The 23,619-nt window shown below is 42.8% G+C and overlaps 1 protein-coding gene across 3 annotated transcripts in view; it reads left to right on the forward strand.

The window, feature by feature from the left end:
* OSBPL10 (oxysterol binding protein like 10) overlaps nt 1–23,619 on the forward strand; it is a 327,328-nt gene that overhangs the window by 64,666 nt on the left and 239,043 nt on the right. Inside the window, exon 1 of one of the 3 annotated variants that reach the window (XM_059162395.1) lies at nt 15,080–15,251. The exons of the other annotated variants lie outside the window; for them this stretch is intronic. The gene's annotated coding sequence lies outside the window, so the exon portion shown is untranslated. Of the gene's footprint in view, nt 1–15,079; nt 15,252–23,619 lie in introns of those variants that run through there. 3 annotated transcript variants of the gene reach the window in all.

Below are 23,619 nucleotides of genomic sequence, written 5' to 3' on the forward strand. Positions count from 1 at the left end.
ATACCAGGGCTCTGGGATCATGACCTGAGCCGAAGGCAGATGCTTAACGACTGAGACTTCCCAAATAAATAAAATCTTTAAAAAAAAAAAAATGTTCCTAGGCATTGCAAATATCCCCTGGGAGGTAAAATTACCCCTGATTGAGAACCAGTAGTTTATGCTGTGCAAAGAATTGTTTTGAAGGTAAATACGTAGTTTACATTTTTATAAGAAAAGGAATAAACATTTATTGAGCACTAACTCTAAGACAATTCCAGGGGTGCCTGGGTGGCTCAGTGGGTTAAGGCCTCTGCTTTTGGCTCTGGTCATGATCCTAGGGTCATGGGATTGAGCCCTGCATTGGGCTCTCTGCTCAGCAGGGAGCCTGCTTCCCTTCCTTTCTCTCTGCCTGCCTCTCTGCCTCCTTGTGATCTCTCTCTGTCAAATAAATAAATAAAATCTTTAAAAAAGAAAATAAGACAATTCCAGCACAAAGCCAGTTGTGCAGAGGAAGCATTCCTGTCCTCAAAGACAACATACCCATGAAAAGGTAAATATAACATTATGTGATACAGGCCATAACAGACACAAAGCTGAAGGAGTAGTTACGTCTGCCAGAAAGAGGTCAGAAAGGCAAAAGAAAAAGGGAGGGGTAATATTTGACCTGAGCCTTGAAGGATGAATAAGAGTTCACCAGAGTGAGTTTGCAGTGGATTTCACAACAGCGTGATAAATCATGAGTGAAGGCTAAATGACTCTACATTATGGTCTGTGTTGTGCTATGCTCTTTGTCCCAGTACAGTTACTAATAAAACTCTTTTCACTCTCAAAAATGCCCTATTTGGGGGCATCTAGATAGCTCAGTTGGTTAAGCACTGCCTTCGGCTCAGGTCATGATCCCAGGGTCCTGGGATTGAGTCCAGTGTTGGGCTCCCTGCTCAGTGGGGAGTCTGTTTCTCCCTCTCCTTGTTCCCTCTGCTTGTGCTCTGTCTGTGAAATGAATAAATAAAAGATTTTTAAAAATACCCCAGTTTGACAATAAATTACAAGGTCAATCTGGTAAGGACTTGGAGACTTGAAGGCATGAGGGCAAATGATATATTTGAGGTGTAGTGCATTCTCTTAGTTGTCAGAGTATAGTTTGGGGGTAGAAAGAGATGTGTCAGAGTTGAGGTTGGAACCAGTTGTGGAAAGTCTTGGAGGGTCTTCTATGCTCTATTATGAAGACTGGGCTTATCCTGGACGTTCCAGGTAAGGGAATGTGTTGAGAGGACAACCACAGGGAAGATAAGCTTTCTGGATCCTTGAGAAGTTTCCCTTTGATCCATATGGTGCGTGCTTCTCCCAAATGCTTCCACTTAGAGAATATAGTTTCCTGAGAAGCTATCCTTGGCCAAGTTTTGTTTGATTATATCCAGTCACTGTTCCCAACGGTGTGACTTGCAGCTGAGTTTCTTTAAGAAATGTAGAAAGGAGATTTTTAGGGGATTCATGTCGATTTTCTTGATTTATGAATGAAAGGAGTTTAGCTCTGTTACTGGTTGGTGACTGTTTTAGTTGAAGACAGAGAGAGATAGTGATGGAGTTATCTAACTCAGTAGTTGGCATAGTATGGCCTATTGGTGAAATGTAACTTGCTGCTTGTTTTTCCTCAATAAAGTTTTATTGGAACACAGCTACAGTCATTTGTTTACTGTCAATGAGGGCTACTTTGATGCTACAAAGGCCGAGTTGGGTAGTTGCCCCAGATGCTGCATGACCTGAAATGTCTAAAATGGCTATCGGGCTTTCCAATGACAAACTTTGATCCAACTGAATTTGATAACTTTTTCATAAAATCAGTAAATCTCTGAAATATTTTCCCCATCTTTACTCTTGAGATAGTTCTGTGAATGGACTAAATTACCCTGTGTTCAGTACATGTATTTGTTCCAAGGGCAGTGTTTTCAGTCTTACAGGAGTAATTGTGCTACTCAGGATTTTACCTAAGAGAGGCATAAAGCTCCAGAAATTATCTTTTTCTGTCTTCCAGGAGGTTTAGAATCGACTCCCTGGATCTGTTACCAAACTCCCGCAGAGATGCTGCCAAGGCCTCATGGCGTGTTCGCTCCCTCCCAGGGCCCGCGGCGTGTCTGGCGGCTTTCCTTTCTTAACTCCAGAGTCAAAGCCAGAAAGGACAAATACGTTTCACAATTTCAAGTTTTTTTTTTTTTTTTTTTTTAAAGGTGTTGTTTTACATGAATGTGTGTGTTTGAGAATATTTTTAGCTTTTAAAAATACAAGAAGAAAAAGAGGTGTTTGGTTGGTTGGTTGGCCTTAGAGCCTTTCCTCCTTCTACCTCTGTGGTCTGTCTTGGTTTTAGTGGCCATGTTTCTTTGTGTCCTGCATTCGGAGTGACCCTTGCCCTCTGATTAGTGTCCAGTCATATACTGATGTTGAGTGGAAACTGGACCTTTGGAAAAATAGCCAGGGAAAGCGAGATGTTCGCCAGAAAATCTTGTGAAGGAACCCGAGTTGGTTACCTTGCCCCCTTGCCTCTGCCAGTCTGGATAGCTCAGCTCTTTTGTGGAATCAGGCCACTTGCAGTCAGGGATTCTTCGGTAAAAGGAGTGTGGCTACCCTAGGAAACCAGATAAATGAAGAATGCTGTTAAGTCATTTATGGTCCTGGACATTGCCCATTGCTCTTGCTTTGTGAAGTGCTCACGTTGAGGGTTTCCTTCCGTTTTTATTTGCTTCTTAAAAGCCCCAAGTGATTTTTATATCCCATGAAACCCTCACATTAACTGCTTGAGATTTGTCTGGAAATCCCTGGGATCCCTTAAAATAGCTTCTCTTTTGTGCTCTAGAAAATTCTTGTCGCTGATTGCCAGCAGCTACCTCTTAGAGTTAATGAGGTTTTGTCTGAATCTGTGTGCAGGGCTGAGAGGAAGTTTCCACCCCAGCGAGACAGAGCCACATGTGAAGCCAGCGGGGTGACCACATCACTGTCACCCTCTCCAAAAATGAACACCCCCCCACACCCGAGTCCTCGGTGTGCCTTTCTCCTCTTGCCTCCCTTTAAAAAAAGCACACACAAAAACTAATAGATTTTTTAAATTTATTTTTAGAACAGTTTCAGATTTACAGAAAAATGAAGCAGATAGGACAGACAGTTTCTGCATACCACCTCCACCCCCAGAGTTTCTCTATTATTAACATATTATGTGAATGTGGTACATTTGTTACAGTTAATGAACCAATACTGGCACCTTATTATTAACTAAAGTATATAGTTTATTCAGAATGCTTTAGTTGTTGTTGTTGTTGTTGTTGTTGTTTTTAAATCTAATGTCCTTTTTCGATTCCAGAAATCCATCCTGCATACCGCATTGCACTTAGTAGTCGTGCCTCCTGAGGCTGGTGTTGACAGTGACCGTGTCTCTCTCCGACTTCCCTTGATCTTGCTGACTGGGTCATTTCTATGGACTGCTGGGCAGTGCACACTGTAGGAGGGGCCTGACTGGAATTTGTGTGATGTTTTTCTCATGATGAGATGGGGTTCCGGGTTGGAGAGGAAGACCACAGAGGTCAAGTGCCATTTTCAGCCCTTAGTGTCAGGGGTTCACATATCTATGGGATTGAAGCCTAGTGCTGTTCACTAATGACCTAGCTAGAGTCATGTCAGTCATTTTCCTCCACTGCAAGGCTGTGCTTTCCCTGCCCTTCCCATACTGTACTCTTTGAAAGGAAGTCGCTATGTGCTGCTCACACTTAAGGAGTGTTGCTCCACTTCCTTGACAGAAGAGTGTTTACATCATTTATTGGGACTTCTGCATGGGAGATTTGTTTCTTTTCCTCCATTCATTTATTCATGTCGGTATGGAATCACACAGGTATTTGCTTTTTACTTTGGGTGATGGTCCAGTGTGACTTTCTTTTGTTGCCAAACATGTGCCAGGTCTGGCCATTGGAAACTCTTTCAGTGGGCTTCTGTGTCACGTTCACATGTCCCCACTGTTTATGGCCTTTTCTGGTTTGTTTTTGAGCAATTCCTTACTTTCTGGCACTGTCAGACCCTCCAGGCTCATCTTGTGTATTTCCTGCCCCAGTTCTAGAATCAGCCATTTCTCCAAGGAGCCCTGGTGCCTTTTATTGGAGAATGGTATTAAAGACCAAGATCTGGGTGCTGGGTGTGCTGGCTGCTGTAGCTGTGTCATTTCTTGTAGGTCCTCTCCCCAGACAGAGGGAAGAATGTGTGTCTGCTAATCTGTATATATAGACCCATATTTATGAATCTTTCCATATGTAACCATCCATATCTGTGCATGAGTTTAACTCATGTGTATCATACTGATGTCCCCAACTCTGACCCATTACCACATCGATCATTCTAGACTCTTCTTGTTTATTTGTAAACACCCTCTTCAGTGGTGAGAAAATTGGTTTATACCCTCTGATGTCCCTTGACTTAGTTGTTCAGCTCCAGTGTACATGCATGGCCATATCAGAATGTTAACCCGTACCCCCGTGGGAAACGTCTTTGTCAGGGAGAGAGCCCAGTGCTTACGTGTTGTTTCTTATGCCTTTAGTCTTACAAACATTCATTTCCAAAGCTACTCAGGTCAGTACATTCCCCCCACTCCCTTTAGTGAGGCTCTTTCATACATTTGTCATAGTATTGTCTTGCCAGCCGGGATTCCTTCCTGGGATCCCATGACCTTCTATATGAGGTCCTTTCTTAATTTGCAGACCATCAAGGTTTACTGTTTGGGTGGTACGGCTCTATGGGTTTTGACAAATGCTTGTCATGTATCCATCATCATAGTATTCCACTGGATAGTTTTACCACCCTAAAATGCCCCATGTGCCACCTGTGTGTCCCTCCCCTTTCCCTCCTAAACCATTGGCAACCGCTACTCTGTGTACCTTCTCTCTAGTTTTATGTTTCCCACTGCTCATTTTTTAAATTCTTTCTATTTGGATCTATTTGAATCTCTTAGGTGAGTATCTTCTGAGGATGACCAGCTATTCAGAGTGATTATTCTGCTGCTCTGGGAGGTACAGGAAGTTGGACTTCTCTCTAGAATCAAGTAGAGGATAATTATGATAGCTGAGATGTAATACCTTGACAGGCCCTCCCTGTATTGTAGTCTGGGTGTGACGGTGGCTAGACCTGCCTTGTGTGTGTTGCACAGCCTTGTTTTCCTAAGCCCAGGATCGTGAGCCCCATATACTCAGCAAGCACATTTGGAGACACAGTCTGGAAGCCATTCTTCCTTATTTGTGAACTGCCTCCCATGGGCCCTTGATAATGATATTCCCTTCCAGTCAGATGCCTACGTTGATGATCTGTGTCTCCGATTCACCATTTCCAAGAGAAGGGGATATGTTATCCCTGGAACCTACCTGAGGCAGTAGAACCAAGTCTGTGAATGAGGTTATCTTGTGGGTGGCAGGTCTGGACATTCTGCTTGGGAGGTGCAGGATGAGCAAAGGCCCAGAGTGAGGGCATGGAATGATCTATGGGAGTTGCAGGGCGTGGGACCTGGGAGGGATCAGGCTGGGGTTGTAGCATTGGTGGGTGGGCAGGATCAGGTTATAAGAGGCTCCCTGTGGGGTTTAACTTCATTCTGTAGATCAGTCGCCAAAGATAGGCCTTGGAAAGGCCATTTGTGGCCTACCTATGTGTTTTGTTTTGCTTCTATAAATGTTTTCAGTCATTAGTTGTCATGATTTAAAAATCAGTTGCTTTCACTTAAAAATCTGGGTGTATATATGTAAACATCACTGTTCAGAATTTTCTTGAAGATCAGAAAATCTGTGGGTCTGTCTTCACATGGCCTTATGAACTAGGGTGCGAGTGCCCCGTGACCCTGGTCTTGGCTGGTCCACTGTACCCACTGACTTTGCCTCCCTCATCCTTACTCCTTACAGGTTCAGTGGAGGCAGTGGGAAAGGGAGTTGCTTCTTTCTGGTTCCCTCCAGTTCGTCAGGGTTCCAACCTGGATACCACCTGACCATTCCAAATGCTTAGATGAAAAACAGCTCTTGCATCTGTCTTCTAGACGGGATTTTTAATTTTCCAGGGAACTTGTCTTGCTGTCTTATTACTTTGTTATTATAACTATTTTGACTATTTTTATTTTTTTGACAATGGCTTTTTATTTATTTGTTTTATTTATTTATTTATTTTCAGTTCAAGTGTTATTAACACAGTGTTATATTAATTTCAGGTGTCCAATAGAGTGATTCAGCAATTCTGTATATCACTACTGATGTAAGAGTGATATACTCATCATGATAAGTGCACTTTTTACTCCCCTTCACCTATTTTACCCAGCTCCCCACCCACCTCCCTTCTGGCAACTGGCAGTTGGTTTATTATTAGTATTTCTGAAAAATCCCCAAAGAAGTTTTAAAATAATAACAGCAAAGTGAATTATCAGTGTGTTATTTACTCACCAAGGATGACTTTTATTCTTGGAAGGGAACATCTATGGTTAGTTGTTCTTGTTCAATTATTACTCAGTTTATTAAAATTGTAAATTTTAACAAGTAATATTTCTTAAACCTTAACCTCAACTTGTAGATATTATTTTATTTATAAACTGGCAATTTTTATGCTAAAAGTGGTTTTGCTTATTTATCAGCTAACACTCACTTAACTTCTAAATTTAACACATTAACATTCTTAAGCCTTTTAGCACCTTACAAATTAAATCAAACTCCTTTGACATTTGAAACTATAATCACAAATTTAAAGAATCTGTTCCTTTTAAATACCGACACTAAAGCTGATAAGAAAACCGAGAAGCAAACTGATCTTCAGAATTTTAGTAACTCTGGAGAATTAATAAATCACATATATCCATTTAGCAGAACAGATTTTCTTAAATGTTTCAGACATCTGGAAAGTGTTCATGAAGTAACTCAGAACTCACCTCTTCTCAAAACTAGCACAAACCTTGAGGACATGGGCTTTAAATTTATTTCCTTATGATCTTTAGGCTTATTTTTATATCTTCTACAGAACGCCATAATCCTACTCAATACCAAGAAGAAAAGAGCTTGCCTTAGCTCAGTCAAAGTTATGTGCTTTGACATGGATTGACTGTTGTCGGCATACTAGGTCTGTTTGTCCAGTGAAGATCTCCGGAGCTGGCTGGTTACAAAGTTTCCTAGTGGTTGGGAGGTTTAGGTTTTTATCCTTCAGCTGGGACTTAACCAGTTGCAGTGAGGTTAGGAGCAGGCTCTGGGTTTCCATTCCTTTCCGGCTGCCTTGCCCCCTCCCACCAGACATGGCTGCCGAGGCCCTCTCCTGTGATTTCAGGAACCCAGGGATGCTGAGCTCCGGCTGCAGGGACTCCCACTTTGTCTTCTTTTACTCTCCAGTGTCCTGTTGTCCTCCTTCCTGGAGTCACATTATCAATGTGCACAAGCGAAGTAACAGGATGCAAGGAGACAGACTCACATTATTTAGAATTAATGCTTTTGGACAGGCTTGAGATAGAGGTCTCAGAATCTAAATACTAGAGCAAAAGAGATGTACTTAACGACATATATTTAGTCTGCGTATTTCTTAATAGGAGTTGAGGCTTACAATAAAAACATTTGTTACACAGAAGAGTTTAAGTGCAAAAGGAGAGATAAGCCGCCATTTTTGGGAAAGGGCGAGGTGGACGAATCAACGTCTTTGAGTTCTTTGACAAGAAGACAAAAGGCCACCGATTTTGGTTTTGTTCTTGGGAAAGAGGGAGATTAACAGGTGCCTGAGAAGTAATTAATCACGGATTTATAGAGCTTTTATGTTAGGGGAGAAAGGTGATTGTGAAAATGTCCACTTCAGTCTGTAAGAGTATTGAGTGGAGCAAACATTTACATTTTTATTGCACTGATTAGCGTACTGCAGCGCTGTGGACTGTGGAAAATGTTCATTTTGAGGGGTGGTGGTAAAAGGGCGAGTCAATTTAGGGGGAGGTTTGGTGCACAAAGCAGGTGTGAGATACCTCGCTTGTGCTCTGCTTGGGAGAACAAAGGCATCCTAATGCTTCGGACAGATCTCTTACTACACTGGGTCCCCCTGTGTTTAGGGGCAGGGGGTTTCACACTGTCCTTCCACCAGCCAGATCCACCCAACCAGGAAGACAAAGTGATAAGGAGCATTTTATTCTTATCTTAGAATTGAGGAAATATAGGAGCAGGAAGATGTAAAACACATGCCCCTTGGCTTTTGCGTGTTGACTAATTTTAAAATGTTCTAGAAATGTAGGCCCTCAGAGTTAAACCGTGTGGTTTAGCCCTTTGAATAGAATTCGAACGATGTCCATGAGAGGAAATAAAAACTTACTGTGCATTAATTACTGTCTTGCTGGAGACTGCTGGATCCATGCTGAGGAGATATTTTTTCTAGCTTTATTGAGATATAATTGACATTATAACATTGTATAGATTTGTACTATGTGACCATTTATATATATTGGAAAATGTTTACTATAATAAGGTTACCCATCACTCATGCATTTACAATTAGCTTTTGTTTGTTTTGTGGTGAGAACAGTTAAGATCTACTCACTTAGCCACTTTCCAGTATGTAATGCTGTGGTGTTTACTGAAGTCACCCTGCTGGAAGTTCAATCTCCAGAATTTACTCTTATATCTCAAGGTTTATATCCTTTGACCAGCATCCTTGAATTTCTTCTATCCCCTAGCTCTGGCAACCACCAATCTACTCTTCCTGTGAATTTGGTTTTTTTATTTTTTAGAGTCCACATATAAGTGAGGACATACTGCATTGATCTTTTTCTGACTTACTGTGTATAGCGTGATGCCCTCAAGGTCCCTCTGTGTGGGGGTGATGTTGCATGGTTGGTCACCAGAGAAGTTGAGGACAGGAATTGGGAGGGGACGGAGTGGTTAGAATAATAGCAGAGCAGGGCAAATCTTATTCATGGTGTTTTCTTTCCTGTTACTATCAACAACTGTTCCTGCAAAAATGCTGTGTTTAGAGCACTGTTGGATTCGGCTGTGGATACAGGAGAAAATACAACAGACACATCCGTGAACACAGGGAACTTACATTCTGGTGCAGCGCTGTCTGTTAGAACATTCTGCAATGAGGGGAATGATCCAGAGGCGTGCTGTGCAGTGCAGTAGCCAGTAGCCATATGAGGCTATTGAGCACTTGAAATGTGTTTAGCATGACTGGAGAACTGATTTTAAATTTTATTTGATTTTAATCAATGTGAGTTAAGTAGCTGCATATGGCTAGTGACTCCTTACATAGCATAGTTTTAGTGGTTCACATGGACCTAATAGTCTTCCTGTTTAGCCTCCAGGAAACTAGAAAAATTTGATACTGAAGGCTAGAGTGCCAGGCTCAAATAATTCCACGTATTGGGAAATGAGAGTCCTATCTTGGATATATTTTTGCTATGACATTTCCCAAAGTGAGTTCCATGGGACCCTAGTTCCATGAGATACACTGCCCCAGAAAGCTTTTTTTTTTTCTTTTTTACTATTTTTTAAAAAAAGATTATTTATTTGTTTCTTTTAGAGAGAAGGTGAATAGGGGCAGGGGCATAGGGAGTGGGAGAGAATCGCAAGCAGATTCTGCTGAGCTTGGCCTGACCTTGGGCTCGATCTCACAACTCAGATCCTGACCTGAGCCAAAACCAAGTGTTGGCTGCTTAACTGACCGAGCCACCAGGCATCTCTGCTTGAAAATCTTCTTATGGCTGGTGACACTATGTGCTGCCACATTCTCCTGGGGCTAGACAATGAGCACCAGCATATTTCTTCTCTGATAAGTCACATAGTAATGAAATTGATGGTTCATTCAGTTTCAGTATGGCTAAGTTTCTTAAACTTAGCTGTTGATAACACCCTTTTGTTCCCTGACACCTATCAACATACAAACACTTTGGGTAGTGCTAGTCTAGGGAGACAGGTGAGCTAGCTTTTAGGACTGGCTTAAACACCAAAGGAAGAAATGGTTATAGTTTTGCCATAGACTGAATGATTGTGGTCCCCATCTCCCGTCCCAAATTCATATGTGGAAACCTGATCCCCATTGTGATGGTGTTGGGGAGGTGATGAGGTCATGAGGGTGCACCCTTCCTGAATGTGATTAGTGCCCTTATAAAAGAGACCTCAGAGAACTTGCTTTCCCCTTACACCATGTCGGGACCCAGTACAAAGACAGCCATCTACAAACCAGGACACAGTTTTTTACCCAGCACGGACTCTGCAGGTGCCTTGACTCTGGACTTTCCAGTCTCCAGAATTGTGAGAAATACATTTCTGTTTCTAAGCCACCCAGTCTGTGGGACTCTGTTACAGTAGCCCGAAGAGACTAAGACAAGTTTCTACTTGGTTCTTGATTTTTCAAGAATGTGAGAATCCCTCCACTCTCCTAGATTAGGGTGGGTAGAAATGTGACAAGATCAGGGGCATAGAACCACATATTATACATTTGGGTACAGAATACATTTGCTGCTTTCAGTAACAATTAAAATCTTCAGAGGGTTTGATCAATCTATAGATCTATATCTATTTATAGGGTTTTGTTCACTTTTTCTTGAGTTCTCTAAGTTCTCTTTTTTAAAAAAAATTAAAGACCTTATTTATTTATTTGACAGAGAAAGAGAGAGAGACAGCAAGAGAGGGAACACAAACAGGGGGAGTGGGAGAGGGAGAAGCAGGCTTCCTGCCAAGCAGGGAGCCTGATATGGTGCTCGAACCCAGGACCCTGGGATCATGACCTGAGCTGAAGGCAGACGCTTAACTGACTGAGCCACCCAGGCTTCCCTACTAAGTTGTTCTAAGCTAGCCTGTGATCTGAGTTAGTCTGAATTAATACATGTACAGAGAAGCTGAACTGTTTGATTTTGCTTTTCTGTTTGGATTTATAAAACCAGTTACTCATATGGCCATTTTCACCTTCTGACTGATATATAAAGACCTATGTGGGCTCTGTGGCAGTTGCTTAAGTTCCCTCAGCTACTTGGTGTAAATTAAAATCACAGAGTCTAGGACATATTGACCACATATGGTATTTTAAGAATTATGGTTAGATTGAATTATATACCGGTTCTCACTCATGCTGTTATGTATGTGGGTGTTTGGGCATGTGTCCCTGTATATACACACACAAATAAGGTATCTAGGTTTGCTAATGCCTTACAGAAAAGGAAAACTAGGCCAGATTCAAGGTTATTCATATAATAATGCCACTCTTCTTTGTCCTCTGAAATACTTTCCTGAGCAGCAGAGAGGGAAATGGCATGAGCAAACCATGGGAGTGGATCTCCTGTTATCCATCATGCTTGCGAATGCCATCCATCATGCCTGATGCGGCAAGAAAAGGTTAGAGCTGCTGAGGGGTATATCTTCCAAGGTCCCTTTTGGTGCTGAAATTCTTTCCTTGGATGACAGCTTTATTGAGAGTTTTCACTGTAGTAAAACAGTGTATTGTAGGCTAATGAATTTTAGCCTCACAAGCGAGATATGCTCAAAATATGTAAAGGCTTCAATTAAAAAAATGTGTATGCTGAACTTGATTTTTGGCCTTGGAGTAGGGCTAGAGTTTCTTGGGTTCCTTAACTTGGCATTTCATTTGAACAGGTTAGAAAACTTTGCTTGTTTCTGCCATTCAGAACTCCTTGACTACCAGTTCTTCTTCCAGTTTGCCATTTTTTTATTCCTATGACTATCAATATTTTTCCTTTTATAGGTTTTTAGAAAATATTGTTTTATTGTGGTAATGTACATAAAATTAATTGTTTTAACTATTTCTAAGCATTTTAACTATCTGTGGTATTAATGAAATCCAATCACATTATTTTGCCACCATTTTAATCGAGCTTGTTTGCATGGAGCATGTAGGGAAATTCCCAATGGGGCCTGATCTTCTATCACTTGGAATTTCTTCTGTATTATTAAGTTAAGACAGTTGTTCATAAGCAAGGCTTGCCAGCCAAAGTCAACTATTTCCATAGGATAGCCATACATACAAAGGGAGAATGACTAACATTTGCATATTCCCTGCTTGTGGTACTTTATGTCCCAAACAAGGCAAAAGAAAAGTGTGGAGTTGGAAGATGACCCCAAGCTGAATGGTGTTTGCCATTCCCATGAGGGTCGAATGGGATTTCACCATAAGACCTGTAATCCCTGGCCTGGGAAAGGTGATAAAAAGCTCAGAACATTTTCACGGTCAGCTAAGCAGTAGCTCTGAGGTTATCTGCCAAATCTAGCCCATTGCCTTTTTTATGAATAAAGTTTTATTGGGACACAGACATGGGTATTTGTTTACTGTGGTCTATGGGTATTTTGGTATCACATCAACAGAATGGAGTAGTTGCAGCAGACTGTCTGAGCCTAAAGTATTTACTTTCTGGCCCTTTCCAGAAAGTTCTAGGAGCTCTGCCATAGGCCCTGAATGTTATCAGCTGTGTGTGCCTTTAGAGTTCTACCTTAGACAGAGGGCTAAAGCAGGATGGGCCACATCTGAGTTCCCTGGGTGTGATGTGTTTAATAGGGACCCTGCTTTGGTGTCCTGAGAGACTGTGCCATCGCAGTGAAAAGAATCAAAATAACAGCCCAGGGGTATGGCCAACCTTGAAACAATGTTCTCTGATCCAGGAGAGCGTTTTATTCTGGACCATGCCTGAGAAAAGAGCCTACTGGCTTACATAATGATTTGAATAAAGGAAGTAGGGTCCCTTTAATTCATGAAGTGTTTATTAGGAAGGTAATTTAAGCATGCTATAAATATTTGTAAGGCTGGGGAGGTTTATGGGTCCATTTGAAGGAAGTGATGGCTGCTCATTACATTTTGCAATGTAAGACCGAGCTATATTCAAATACCACCTTTGATTTGTCATACATTCTGTTTGCCAAGAAGTTCAGCAGGGGGAGAGAGTCTCTGGATTTCTGGCCTCTGAATTCTGCAAATGCCTTGTCCATTACCGAAGTCTGTGCCCCCGTGTTGAAGGCCAGAGAGCAGGGATGCCAAATGGTTGTCTCCACATCTCCAAGGCAGGCAGCCCCTTGGGTGCTCCAGAACTTGCCTTTTGAGTCTATTAAACTTCTCAGCTTCTTTCTCTCTTTCTTTTTTTTTAAGGTGTTAGGTGATTGGTTTCAAAGCTGTTGTTCAGAGTGGGAGCCATTCAAGTAGATTGATGGGAAGTTCACAGACGGCAGAGTAGCATTTGTTTCGCCTGGGATGTGGGGAATAGCCCTGGAAAGAAAAGCTAATGTGGACGCTGAGGGTCTGTGGGTGTTACAGCACGCTCATTTGATCTGAAATTGCTGGGGTGCCAAAATGAGTCTGCTGAGTCAATGAGTCAGTGTGGAAATGTTAATTTGCATTTTTTTGCTAATGAAATAATTTGCTGAGAAGAGACGATTTAGTGAGACGTTCCCTCTCCTTTTTTTTTCTTTTTTTTTTTTAACCTTGAGTTGTACCAGCGATAGCTTTCATTAGCCACAAGAGTCATAGAGTTAATGGAGTCCTTTATTTTCTATTATGCTTAGTTCTCTTTCCCAGGACTGAGCTCCAGGTACCTTTCAAAGTGGCCCCACAAAACACGATGCAGAAGACCAGAAACCAAATCAAGTTGCTATTCCGGCTGAAAGCCAATATACTTCTTTTGGTCGAGAATGCTATTTAGAAACTGTAGGTCTTGGTGATAAATGATTTAGCTGTCACATCAGTAGTTCCAAGTATAAAGGACGGTGGTTCTGGAAACATGCCGCCAGAGGGCCGAGCATGCCTTTGGGAGAGGTGATGTCAGCTCTCCAGTTACTTGATTCACTAACCGCCAGCTAGGTTTCCCGCAGCTCAGTCTAGAGAAAGGCAAAGGAATGAACACCGTCGTTAAAAATCCTGATGAATGCCATCTACGTTTCAACATTCTATTCTTTTAAGATCCCTTTTTTTTTTTTTTAAAGATTTTATTTATCTATTTGACAGATCACAAGTAGGCAGAGAGGCAGGCAGAGAAAGCGGGAAAGAAGCAGGCTCCCTGCTGAGCAGAGAGCTCGATGTGGGGCTCGATCCCAGGACCCTGGGATCATGACTGGAACCGAAGGCAGAGGCTTTAACCCACTGAGCCACCCAGGCGCCCCAAGATCCCTCTTTCTAAGTGGGGTGATATGTCCCTCCAAGCAATCTGGCGTCTTCAGAGGGCCCTTGACCGGGCTCCATCCTCTGACGGGTGCTGTTGGAGAGGTGATTCTATGGTTTCCTGTTGGTTGCTAATCACCAGTTAAGTGAAAGCCCAATCAAGCAGTGCCCCTTGCTCGAGCCCTGTGGGAGCTGCTCATCTTCTCTTTCCAGCTCTTTGCCCTAAAGTGCCGCCATCTGTAGCCAATCAATAACGACCACGTACTTAAAAAATAGCCTGGCTTATGGAAATGGAGTATTATATCAGGGAATTGATTGCTGCAACCCAGAGGATCACAGAATGTTTAGAGGCAAGTAACCAGCCTAAAGTAATAGGAAACTGAAGTCAGTGCCGGTTTTCCTGTTCCGCCCTGTCCTTAACCTCCTCCTCACCAGTGAGCCCCAGCAGACTCGAGCAGCCCCTTTGCACGGGAAGAACACTTGGTGGCATCGTCCCAAGCTGGCCACCTTGCCTCTAAATCAGATCACAGAAGAATAAGTTATCGGGCTGCAGGTGGATGAGAAGGGGGTGGTGGCTCATTTAGGGGGCTGGACAATAAGCCAGGGAAAGTCTTCTGTGGGACCTGTCCGTACGTGTTATGTATTCTCTTGTGCACAAAAATCTCTGTGTGGACTGTTGCAGTAGGCTTTTGTAGACTTACCTGCTTCTCTGATCCACTCATTTGAGCTTTGTTCTGGAGTGATTCTCAAGTGTCAGAGCCCTCCAGGAGCCTTCCCCCCCTTATCTGGCTTAAAACCTGGCATACAACGGATGTTCTCAAACAGTAGGCTCAACTTTGCTTTGATCCTGGGTGACAGACCCTTCGGTGGGTGCGTGACATCACATCTGGGGTGTGACCTATGACCTAATGGAGACCTCTCCGTAAATTATGACATCAATAATTCAGAGTCAGACTGTGTAATTTCACTGCTTCTCTAGAGGGTTGGAGAGATGTTGGGCTTCTTAGAGCCGTAAAAGTTCTTTCGACATAAAACCTACAGAAGTGGGTTTGGCAGGCAAGCTGTCTTCCATGACTTCAGCGATGCTTTTTCAGAATCCAGTCTTACTTCCGTGAGTTCTTTTTTGGCCATGGATGGTCTGGAAACATCGTCATCACCATCAGGTACAGCCCCTTTGATTCCCTTTGATTTCTGAAATGCGCATCAGATCCGCTAGTGGTCAGCCATCCATGGGAGATCTGGCCCCACCTTCTCTTCCTGCTCTGAGGGGAGGGGTGGCCAGTGAGGGAAGAGGACAGGAGGCTCAGGACAGTCCCCAGATCGATACATTAGGCCCTGCACGATTGGGAATTGATTATTTAGTTAGCTGGCTGGTCTTCGATTGGCAGTAAGTACACTGGATAAGATGCAGAATCAGTGATTGTAAACTTCTTCCGATCCTGGCGCAGAGCCTTGTAAATATTCAAGTAGCTAAAAAGTCGGTGTGTTTGGAGAATCATTTTGGCTTTAAGGAGCTTTGTGTTCTGGTTGTGATAGTGGTGATGACCATATAAATGAGGGTGGTGACAACGAAGGGACAAATTTTTATTCACTGGTCATTCAGACTGGTCCCATTAGGGAACAAGAATTAGGCCGCCTCCTCTATATGTGTGATACTTTGTAGGCCCAGAGGGCTGCTTTATCAAGTGACATGGCCCCAAAGGAGTTTCCAGATTAGATGGCAGAGATAGTCACGTAACCAATAATGATTAATAATATATTAATAATATTAATTAACGATAATATTAATAAATAATAATGATGATTAATAATAATTAATAATAAAGGAGCAGAAGCAGCCACTGCCCCAGATGACCTGCCACGGTTTCAGCTCCATCAGTTGGCCGGTGATGGAGCTGATGAGAGAGGGATGACTTCCGGCTAGGACTGGTGGGAGTGGGAGGTCAGATAGATTTTTCTGAAAAGCAATTTAGGAGGTAGTTGTGGGGAGGCTGCAAAATAAATTCAAAGAACCAAGCGAAAAGACATTAGTGGTTTGGTTCTCTCCTGGTGAAGGGAGTGTTTTGTTTGCTGGAGTCTGGCTGAGAGAAGTGACAGATAATCTACGGGACAGAGCTTCGGAGGGGCGTGCCCTCTGTACGTGGTCACATCTTTGGCTACATGGTTCTAGGTTCCCTTTGTGAAATCTAGAACAGCCTCCGAGGACACCCCCTCAAGCTCATGTCACTTCACGGCAGCATAGATTCGTAACGTTGAATAGCGGCAGCCGACATTTAAAACTCAGGCTAGACTGTTCCCATCAGTGGCCAACACAGCCCCTTCCTGCTTCTTTTTCTCCTGGTTTTTCCTCCTTTGAGAGGAGGGGAGGAGCCAGCACGGTTATCCAGGCCACGGTTTCTTGGCAGGAAGTGTTTCACTCTCTTGCTAAGGAATCTTTGATACTTTTTCTGGAGGTGGTGTGATCGAGATTTCAAACCCGATTTGGAAAATATAGTTGATGTTTGGAATTTGGTTGGTATTCATTAATTTCCATTCTCCTCTCCCATTAGGCTTTAACTTATTATGATTACTTTTTAGTTTTTGAATTTTTAAAAAAAATTTTTTTCAGTTTTTTTAATTCTTTTTTTTTTTTTAATTCTCTCTTTTTTGAGAGACTGTGTGTGTGTGTATGAGCTGGGTGAGGGGCAGAGGGAGAAGTAGACTCCCCACTGAGCAGGGAGCCGGATGAGGGGCTTGATCCTAGGACCCTGAGATCGTGACCTGAGCTGAAGGCAGAAGCTTAACTGACTGAGCCACCTAGGCACCCCTTATTATTAGTTTTCTAGTAAGTATACTAAACAACCCAGTGTGGGGCTTGAACTCATGACCTTGAGATTGAGTCACAAGCCCTAATCACTGAGCCAGCCAGGCACCGGAGGCCTTCTCTTATTATTGAGATGAGCAGTCACCGGGTTCTTTGACGTGGTGCACTTTAATGGATGGTCACATGGTCTTTGGCACGTTGGTAAGTTTGCTGTCATCCTGTAATCTGAGCAACAGCAAGTCACAACTCGTGTGTCCAGTATGTGATCACAAGCACGTGCCCTTAGAAAAATAAGTTACGTAGGAGGCATGTGTAGGGTTTTCAAAAAGAGTAATGGGTGAATATTTCCTTAATTTGTGTTACTTGACAAGTATATGCTTGCTGTCAGCTGGACACTGTTCCAAGCATTTGATTTATTATTTATTTTTTAAAGATTTTATTTATTTATTTGAGAGAGAGAGAAGGAGCAGGGAGGAGGGAAAGGGGGAGAGAGAAAGGGAGAAGCAGGGTCTCTGCTGAACAGGGAGCCTGATGTGCGGCTCCATCTCAGGACCCTGAGATCATGACCTGAGCCAAAGGCAGAGGCTTAACCCATTGAGCCACGCAGGCGCCCCATGTCCCAGGCATTTTATAAATAATAATGTTTTTGTCCCTCACTGAGGTCCTGCAAGGTAGATAGTTTTATTACCTGATCCTTGGTTGCTGATACGTGTGTTTGGTTCAGCGGGCAGCTACAGACTCATGTTTGTAGCTGCTTCTGATTTCAGAACAATTCTTTGGAGAAAACCTTAAAACAGAGACTTCTGTCCATTCACTGGTGCCTCCTTCTTCCACGAAAATCAGGGCAGTTCCAGCTTTATTTGAGCTCAGTGACAAAACACCAGCTGTTCCCACGAGGTCAGACCAGGCTGGAAATGATGTTGGTTCAGGTTCCCTGAGAGGTTGTGGAGAGTGAGGGTATGTGGAGGTTTCGGCCCATGGTGTCCTCCGCTTGGGATTATGTGTTCCCCCAGAGAGCAGGTGTGTGCCCGCAGCCACCCAGGAGGACCCGGGTGACCTCACAGCGCCTTTGTTTTCGGACTGGGTGTTGGGCTCATGGTGGGTTGTATTGCATGTTGGCTCTGGAGCCTGTGTTGCAGGAACAGCGGAGATTTTAATCTTTCTGGGGGTGCATTTTTGATGCGTCTGACCCTTTCAGGTTGGTTGCATTAAATGCCAGGGACAGCTAGCCAACAAGTGGATTTCATTTCGGAAGTGTGTGTGTTTTTCCAGGGCCCTTCATGGTGGCTTGATTGGATGGCCACACCTCATTTTGGCTTAATTCTTACGTTAGTGCCTGTGAGTGATTGCCAGGCCTGCTCCCTTTTTTCTCCCTAGCCCTGAGATTTGCTGACTGGGCGGCTGGTGTGTTTCTGCTGAGTTTTGGGTTTCTTGCCCGTCTGGGAGGCTTGGGATCCCATGAGGGAAGGTAGTCAAGCCAGAAAGCGAGAACTGGGCAGGAGAAAGCGGATTAGAGTGGGTGTGGAGGGACTGGGTGTGGGAGAGCAGGGAATGAGCAAGCCAGCGCTCTGGGTCCCGGAAGAGGTCCGTTATGGGATTTGTCCTGGTGAAGCCCCATGGCCCATGGACAGTGAGATTCGGATTTCTCCCTTTCATCTCCTGGCCTTCCCTTCCCCCAGGAGTCAGCAGCCCGCAGAACCCTTGGAGGAGGAATGACTCGAGGGCCGGCTTAGCTCACTGGTTGAAGCAAACATCACACCTTTGACCTCCATGCTGAGTATTCGCCATTTCCTCACCAGTGTTTCTTCCTACTCCATGACCCTGCTTTTAGATTCTTTCAAGTTGAGACCCTTTGTTCTGAGGGGGAAGATTTAGTATGTTCTAGAGTTGTGGTTGGGGGCCAGATCACTTAGGCTTACATCTTTACTGCAGAATGGCTGTGTGACTCTGGTAAGTGAGACAGCCCCTCTGTGCCTTGGTTTCCCTGTCTTTAAAGAAAGGGGTAATATGATATCTAACTCAGAGGGTTCGACAAAGCTTAGCAATTATTTTCTTCTCTGCCTTCCCAGCTCTCCTCCATAGCAGGACCATAGGATGAGGCAGGAATTTTTGTCCTCCAACTCCATCCCCATTCCTGGCCCCAGGAATGGTGCCTGGCTCTTAGTAGGTGCTCAACTAACTGTTGAGTGAATCCATGTGGGAAAGACTGTGTGAATGTTCTTTTTTGCTAGGGCCTCTTGTAGTCCATGTATCTTTGAATAGAGAGAGAACCAAAGAGGAAAGGCATGGAACTGGAAATGTCGGGAAAGTACAAGAACTAATAAATCCTCATCTTTCTTCACACTGTCCGCTTTCTGCGTTGTTGAGCTGACCCTTCTCCCTCTCTGCTCTCTGTGGAAACTGAGACTTTCTAGAAGGTCGCCCAAGGCACTGGTGACTGACTTGGGGGACTGCATTAGGACTGGAAAGGGGCTTGTGAGAGTACTTGAGACAGTATGCTGTGGGGCAGAGTGACAGGGGACGCCGTGTAGATTGGTGGGGAAGGAAGGCTTCGTTGAATGGCAGACACTTGGGAGCTGAGATCTGAATGGACAAGAACCACCTAGGTTAAGAGTAGGGAAGAGGTTTCTAGGCAGTGGAACAGCATGAGCAAAGGCCCTGAGGCAGGAAAGACATGGAAGCAGGAAAATAGCCAGTGTGGCAGGAGCAGAGGGAACAGGGAGAGGCTTGGCAGAAGATACTGCAGAGGTGAGTGGGTGAGTGAAGTTACATCATGCAAGATCTTTAGGCCCGTTAAAGATTTTGGATCTTATATTGAATGCCATAGGAAGCCATTAAGGATTTTAATCAGAAGTACACGCTGACCTCATTTGTAGTTTAGGAAAAATCATTATGTTAAATAGAGGAAAATAGATTAGAAGTGAGTGAGAATGGATGTGGGAAGATCCACAGAAAAACTTTGTTTTGACTTCAGGGTTTAAAAGAGTATTTCAAGGGGCACCTGGGTGGCTCTGTGGGTTAAAGCCTCTGCCTTCGGCTTAGGTCCTGGTCCCAGGGTCCTGGGATCGAGCCCGGCATCGGGCTCTCTGCTCAGCAGGGAGCCTGCTTCCCCATCTCTGTCTGCCTCTCTGCCTACTTGTGATCTCTGTCTGTCAAATAAATAAATAAAATCTTTTAAAAAAAAGTATTTAAAAATCCATATGGTCACTTCAATAGATGTTGAAAAGACATTTCACAAAAGCCAACATCTATTTTTTTTAAACATCTATTTTTTTATTAAGTTTTGATTTTGAAGTAATTTTCAATTTATAGTGTTGCAAAAATGTAATAACATTCTCATATACCATTCCCTCAGCTTTTCTAACCAACATCTATTTTTAATTAGCATTCTTAATAAATTAGAAATGGTTACTTCCTTATTATAATGAAGTATATCTCCCTGGAACAGCCAAATTCATACAATGTTAAATACTGGAATGAGTTTCCACTTAAGACAAGGACAATATGAGGTTGTGTGCTCACTTACATTAGAACATTTTGTGCCATGCAATAAGGCAAGAAAAGGAAATAAGCAATTAGGAAAGAGAGAGCCATCCTTCTCAGTACCTGTAATACCCAAAAGAGTTAAACTAAAAACTTCTAAAATTGATGAAATCAGTGATATGGTAAAATTGTAAAATAAATATCTAAAAATTTATACCAGTATAGGTGCGCCTGGCTGGCTCAGTTGGTAGAGGATATGACTCTTAATTTTGTGGTCATGAGTTTGAATCCCTCATTGGGCAGAGATTTCTTAAAAAAAGAATCAAGGGGTCAGTCATTGAGCATCCGACTTGGGCTTGGGTCATGATCCCAGGATCCTGGGATCGAGTCCTACATCAGGCTCCCTGCTCATCCCTCTCCCACTCCCCCTGCTTGTGTTCCCTCTCTCGCTGTATCTCTCTCTGTCAAATAAGTAAATAAAATCTTTAAAAAAAAAGTCTGTACCAGTGTAATAGAGATAAAATAGTTGCCTTAAATGCCAATGATTGCAGTAGGTTTGGTTCCAGTATTGTATAATTTTTCTTTGGAGGGCCAAGTTGAGAAGTGAGGAGAGAGATCTTGGAGAGCAATACAGGAAGAGTAGAACAACTGGCCAGTGAGAAATCACTCCTGGTGGTCAAGAGACCAGAGGTAGAGATTTCAGTGGGGGCAGGGGTAAAGACAGTGTTATAGTAAATGATTTGTTTTTTTCAAAGTTTCATTTTTTAACTTTGTTGGTTTATAGAATACCATTTTAAAAATAGTTCTTAGTATATTGCTAAGGTCTTTTTTCCCCAAGGATTTTATCTATTTATTTGAGAGAGTGTGCACACCTGTGTGCAGGGGTGAGGTGGGGAAAGGAGTGGAGAGGGAGCAGATGCTGCCCTGAGCAGGGAGCCTGATAAGGGGCTTGATACCATGACTCTGTGATCATGACCTGATCTGAAATCAAGAGTCCGGACATGTAACCAACCCAGCCCCCTGGGTGCCCTGCTAAGGCCTTTTGAATTGTGGTTGTTTTCTGTTGAATCTTTTTCCAAGCTTTGTGTAGACACTCATATTTCTCCTAATATTGAGAGTTTCAATTTATTTTCCATTTATTACCATACTAGTCCTGTACTATGCTAGGATGGCAGTATAGGTACTGTGTAGAAGTAATGATAGTGAGCATTCTTCTCTTATTGATCATTTTCATAGGCAATGAGCTTCTTAACGTTTTCAGCTTTTACTTTTAGAAGCGATGCGTGTGTATGCACACACACATGTTCTTGTGTAGGTATGGTTTTTAGAAACCATTTATCTGTTAAGGCAGTTTTCTGCTATTTCTGATTTGCTAAGGATTATTTTCTTTCTCCCATAGCTGTATATTAAATTTCACATATTATTTCTCTGCATTTATTAAGGTAATCATACATTTTCTTAATTTCTTTAAAAATTTTAAGACATTTTTCTTTTTGTGTTTCTCTTACAACCTTTTCTACCCTTTTACTTTCATGTCCTTGTGCCTTAGGGACATGTTTGGATTTTTTTTTAATCTGTTTAATTTGCAGTATCTGTTGTGTAACTGTCAAGTTTAGTTCATTTATAATTTTGTGATTACTGATACATTTAGGTTTGTTTGGGCTGTTGTAATAGCTAATTTCTATTGGTTTGACTTTTTCTATGCTTTTCCCTCCCTGTCTTATTTTTTGGGGGATAGATTGGGTTTTTTGTTCTTTTGTTTTTATACCATTTTTTCCTTTCCATTGTTTTGGAATTTATACACTTTCATTTTTGTGGTTTTTCTTGAAATTGTGCATTGAGCCTTAAAAAGTATAAAGGTAACTATTTTAATCCCCTTCCCAAACTAGGTGAATAATTTCAGTGGTCCCCTCCTATCTTACATGCTGTCATTCATCATTTTAGTTCTTTTAAAAAATCCCACAAGTTTGGCATTTTTATTTCTATACAGATAGTATTTCTGCTTCTCATTTTATTCATTAGTCACTCCTTTTGCATATCAGATATTCAGATATATATCTTTAGGATTCTTTTTTTTTTTTTTCTAAAGAAATTTAAAAGCTCCTTAATTGTTGGGGCCCCTGGTGGCTCAGTGGGTTAAGCCTCTGCCTTTGGCTCAGGTCACGATCCTGGGGTCCCGGGATGGAACCCTGCATCAGGCTCTCTGCTATGCAGGGAGCCTGCTTCCCCCACCCTCTCTCTGCCTGCCTCTCTGCCTAGTTGTGATCTGTCTGTCAAATAAATACATAAAATCTTTTTTTTTTTTTAAAGATTTTATGTATTTATTTGACAGAGAGGGAGATCACAAGTAGGCAGAGTCAGGCAGAGAGAGAGAGAAGCAGGCTCCCCGCTGAGCAAAGAGCCCGATGCGGGGCTCGATTCCAGGACCCTGAGATCATGACCCAAGCCGAAGGCAGTGGCTTAATCCACTGAGCCACCCAGGAGCCCCAATAAATAAAATCTTAAAAAAAAAAAAAAAGCTCCTTAATTGAAGGTCTCTGTGTGTTTTAATATACCTGTAAAGGTCCTTTGTATTCTCATTCTGCAACATTTCTGGGCACACAATTTTTTTTTTAAAGATTTCATTTATTTGTCAGACAGAGGGACAGAGAGACAGAGAGAGAGAGAGGGAGGGAGGGAGAGCATAAGCAGGGGAAGCAGTAGGCTGAGGGAGAAGCCCAATGTGGGTCTCAACCCCAGGATCCCTGGGATTATAATCTGAGCCAAAAGCAAATGCTTAACCCACTGAGCCACCCAGGCCTCCTTGGGCACACAATTTTAATTTGATAACTATTTTTTCTCTGTTTTGCAGATACTCCTCTGCCTTCTGGTCACCATGGTTTCTGTGGAGAAACATGCCATCATTCTCATTGAGATTCCTTTGTGGAGGACCTGACCTTTCTCTTTGCTTTCTTTCAGGATTTTTGCTTTGGTGTTTGGATTTCCTTTTTTTCTTTTCTTTCTTTCTTTTTTTTTTTTTAAGGTTTTATTTATTTATTTGAGAGAGAGACAGTGAGAGAGAGCATGAGTGAGGAGAAGGGCAGAGAGAGAAGCACTCCTCATGGAGCTGGGAGCCCGATGTGGGACTCGATCCCGGGACTCTGGGATCATGACCTGAGCCTAAGGCAGTTGTCCAACCATCTGAGCCACCCAGGCGTCCCTGGTGTTTGGATTTTCATTATGACATGATTAGTTGTGAAATTCTT

Source organism: Mustela lutreola, chromosome 2, assembly GCF_030435805.1.
Source record: "Mustela lutreola isolate mMusLut2 chromosome 2, mMusLut2.pri, whole genome shotgun sequence".
Classification (NCBI taxonomy): domain Eukaryota; kingdom Metazoa; phylum Chordata; class Mammalia; order Carnivora; family Mustelidae; genus Mustela; species Mustela lutreola.